The sequence below is a fragment of the Etheostoma cragini genome, chromosome 21, assembly GCF_013103735.1.
Source record: "Etheostoma cragini isolate CJK2018 chromosome 21, CSU_Ecrag_1.0, whole genome shotgun sequence".
Taxonomy (NCBI): domain Eukaryota; kingdom Metazoa; phylum Chordata; class Actinopteri; order Perciformes; family Percidae; genus Etheostoma; species Etheostoma cragini.
In genome coordinates, this window is record NC_048427.1 from 10,228,593 (window position 1) to 10,233,582 (window position 4,990).

Here is a 4,990-nt window from a genome sequence, read left to right on the forward strand (position 1 = left end):
TCTTAAATTATTTGTTAGGTAGCCGCCATATTCCATTATTTTTCAATAGTAATGCCTTTAAAGTAGCAGCATAAGCACACATTCATCCTCATGACCATACCCTGAATGTGTCTTTCAAATTGTGGGCGTCTAACACACTGAAGTGTAGTTGTGATGTTGGGAGAATTCTTGGTGGGAACTAATATTTTTCAATTATCAATGGTTAATGTGCCCATTTTTAACCAGAAATTAGAATTTATATTACTGTTATTACGTAATTACTATTAAAACTTCTTTTATTTGTATAAATAATCCCAGAGGCTGGAATCTGGCATAAATTACCTCAAGTTCAGATGTAATAAGCTGTGAGCTGCATAGCGGTCAGTGGTGCTGACATGAGGGGAATAGGAGAGGGCAAATGTCAGATGGGACCAATCCTGACCCCTCCAACACAGCACACAGGGGACTTTATGAGCAAATCCAATTAGGCCCCCTAAGCCCTCAGCATCTTGTAAAAGTCAACAAGCTATCACTCATATTTTCTTCTCTTCCCTATCCACCAATTTCTCCGTTACCATCTTTCACTTTACTTAGTCTCTCTCCCTCCCTTCCTCCTGCGGCAACAAACTCCCAGGCTTGCTTCTAAAAACAGCTCAGGTCTGAAGTGGAGGGATTAGTATTCAAGATTGGTTTGATGGCTCAAAGTTGGAAAGCTCCTGTCAGACAGTCTTTCCCTGGAAATCAGACCAAAACCAAGGAAAACAGCATCCACTTTGGACATTTAATGAACCTTTAATGATGGCTGTTGAAATATACTATCAAATACAACTATTTAAACCAAGAATTACGTATACATTTTATTTAAGTTTGTGCAAAGATATTCATAAAGGTTTGCTGTAGTTTACCACCTTTTTCTTTTCTCATCTAATGTCAATGCAGTTCACCCAGCAGCTCTCTACATCAAGGAGCAGGATAAAGTGATTGTATGACATCCATTTCCAAATGACAGATAAGGTATGACTTGCCCCATATGGAGGTTGTTAAGTTTGACATATGTGGATGGGTTCAAAAAGGTGGGACAAAATCTGTGAAGCTTTAGGAACTGCATTTAGTTAATGTGATTAGATATGGGATAGATGACTTAAAGAAAAGGGACTAAATAAATGAGATGGGGGGGGAGGGGGGGTTAAAGAGCTATATGCATTTCAGGAGGATACATTATACCTTTAATTCTAAAGAGAAGACACTTTCCAAATACTGATTACAGTTAGCCACAGTGACAAATCTCAAACTGTGCTGGATGGATTGGCAGTATATTTTTCACTGACATTTATGCTTTCCAGAAGATGAATTCTACTGACTTAGGGATGCTCTGACTTTTGCTCTAGGTTAACATTTTTGGATTTGAGTAAAATGGCTCAATACGGCTCATATGTCCAGCAGGATCCAACAAGTATACCATTTAGCCAAGTCCACCTTCATGCAATCACACTCTTAATGCCTTCTGCAAAAAAGTGACGTACTATGAGGTGGACAAACTTTTCCAATTTAAGAAAAAGGGACTACAATTTGACAAAAGGAGGACACTGGGGCATTAAAAGGGCTGTCAACTAATGATGACTTCATTTTCATGCTTCCCAAAATGCATAAAAACAGAGAATCCACCAGGAATACCAATAATCAGTGGAAATGAGTCAGTTACAGAACCAGCATCTGAGATTCAGAAGACTATTTTGAAAGAAATGCTCAAGACATGAGCCAAAGATTTGATTAAAGTGTATATAAACATTAAACTATAGCCACAGCTTACACTAAAGCAAAATGTCTCACCGTGTCTAACACTTGACAAAAAACAATAGCAACAACAGTGCTCAGACCAAGTGTACTTTGTGACACACACACACACACCCAAACACACACGCGACTATACAGACTTGAGTGTCCATGTGGCTGTTTTTGTCGGACAAAGAACAAAACGTAAACTGAAGGCAAGACTAGCTGAACATGCTTCAAGAACTAGCAACCCCCAGTACCGTCAATATGGCTCTTCAGTACAAAGAAGCTAACCACGAAAGCTGTGATTCTTTAAAGATATACAATATTCTGGTTTAAATAATGAACTTGACTTCTTGCTTATTCTTTGAGTGTCTTGAATGGCCTCTTCCTGTCTTAAGCTAGCCTGGTCCTACCAGACTTTCGGACATTTAATTTGTACAGAGAGGGTGAAAGCACGAAATGAAATTGAGTGGAAGCAGTAGGAGGGCGAAGCCAGGCTATTGTTAAGCATCAGTGTCATGCAAGGAACCGGTGGAATGGACCATTGGAGGAAAATATATTCTTTGTTGAGGGGAGGGTCAACCATTGTTTTTAGTTCGATGGGTCTGACCCAACAAAAATTGCACCATCCCCCACCCCCATGTTGCACCACACCTGACCTTACCCCCACAATCACAGGTAGGCCTATTGTGAACAACGAGCTATTTAAGCTTTTTGAATGCGTACATATTCACAAAATGGATCAACAAGCTGAGGACAAAAAATTTGGCCCGCTAGCTGGAAGAACAAAAACCTAAGAGTTTCACTCCAGACACTGTCCAGAGGAAACATTAAAGAAAATAGATTTTTTTTGTTGACGTTCCAAAATTATGAGGAGTCCAGAGAGTGTTGGAGGAGTTGCTGGTTGAAGACAAGCCATGTGGTGTCTTTGATATGGATATGGCCTTCAGACTTATTGCGTCATTTTTTTAGGGCTGAGAGACAAACAATCAAAACAAATAATAGCTCAGGGGCCATACTGAATCCTGAATACGTGTTACCAGTTTCAACATAAAGATGAAAAGGCAAGCAGTGGATTATATTGGACGACGGGTTAGCGTCAATGGAGAACATTTTTCTGCACCCTGTTAAAGACAAGGACCCCTATGCATGTGTTTTGAGGTTTACCTCTTTTCCCAATCATTTTGGAGGGTCACAGAAAAATGTATTGCTGGCAAATGGAAGATCAATTTTATTTTGACTAAAGATCCAAAAACTCCTCCAGTAACCCCTTAAAGCAAAAAAACAAACAGTCACTAAACGAAATGTGCTCCCTTGGCCGGTTTGCCCCTAATGCCTAAATGCAGAGAGACATAGAAAATGTTGCATATATATTTTTCTAGTTGTCCTGATAAATGATGGGATAGGTTGCTCTGCCTAAGAGATTTAAATTTTTGGTATGTATCTTTGGCTCTTTTTCATTTTTCTTACAATAAACATTACATTTCTGATAAGTCATTTTTGAAGGGGTCACAAATAATACAGCCACAATTATACTAGTTTTGATGATATGATTTTTGTACAGAGGAAAGCCTTAATACTATCATTAGTGTAGCATGGAGACTGTACCATTATCCATCTTTTCAGTGTTTCTCTTGATTCAATGAAAAAGCTGACTACATGGACCAACATATTCTTCTTTTAAACCATTTATTTATTTTTACATTTATAATCAAGCCACAAAAATACCTTAAAACATAATGACTTATTCTGAAAAAGTTACCCCATATAAAAGAAATACAATGCTTTTGTACACTTGTCAAATATCATAATGTAGACTAGTGAGCTACTGGTAAAGCTTCTCTGCTCACCCTGACAGCAACACCACTCCAAAAATATGAAGTAAGTAAGTAAGCTCAAGACACTTACCTCTACACCTGACTGTCCCTGGTCTCCCTGTTCCTCAGTTCTTTCTGTCTACTTTGCCTGTGACATTAGTATTTCCAGAAGCATCCATTTATAAAGATGTTACCAAACAGCCTTCATATGAGGAGTTATTGTAGGCCTACTTACGTGGCGTGTTGGTAATGCTAGCCCTACTGACTATGTCTGTTTTTCTTTTCTGTCATTTTATCTTGTCAACAACAACAGAAATCTTTAACGTCTTTTGTCTAAATATGAGTTAGTTTCATAGGTTCCCTACGCGGTCATATTATAATTATCTTGCATCCTCCACATACATATTAGGTTTCGTCTGGGACAGAGGATATATATTTAACTGCAGCAAACACAAACTGGTCCGCCACTTAACATCATATTGAGCAAAACACATCTGTAGACCTAATATCAGTTCCAACAGATAACGTTAGGCTTATCGCCGTGTTAACGACAGTTGTAGGAACACCTATCCAACAAGCTAGGCAACGTTACGTTATAATACTCTAACATAGAGAACTTTTTTGTCATGACTAATTCCTTAATTACTCAGCATCATTTCTACTTGAGAAAAGAACAACTTAATCCGATGTTAATGTGACTAAACAACAAAAGTTACTACCAGTATGTTCGCTCATTCTCTCCAGCAGCCCCACGGACTTGTGTGTAATGCAGGCAGTGGACCAAACCATTGTGAGGCAAGGGAGGGGGGACTATAGTCTCTAAACTTAAAAAGCATGTTTTGGGGTTGGGATTGTTTTACTACTTACACAGATATCTTAAACATACATCATTATTATGTTATGTTATTTACAATACACATCATGTTTTTAATGAAATTTCTAGGGGACGGGGGACAACCCTTAGATGTATCACTATTCCTGATTATAACCTCTTTAGACCCGCTAGTGTAGCTGTAGACACTTAAACTTGTTTGAATACATGTAAAAATAAATAAATGTTAAATATATGTTCTAAAATATATCTGAAATACCTGTGAGAACACTGCAGTATTAGCCTGACAAGCCGGACCCACATCAAGATGTTGACCCTGGCTGCAAATTACATTTGCTGCCACTAGGGTGCGTCTCAATTTCTTGGCTGCTGCTAAGGTTAAAGGTCCAGTGACATGGTGCTCTTTGGATGCTTTTATATAGACCTAAGTGGTCCCTCAATACCATATCCGAAGTCTCTTTCCCAAAATTCAGCCTTGGTGGAGAATTAAAGCCACTACAGCCAGTCCCACAATGAGTTTTCCTTAGTATGTGCCATTTCTGAGTCTGTAGCTTTTGAGGAGAAGGGGGGGGGGGGGGGGGGGGGG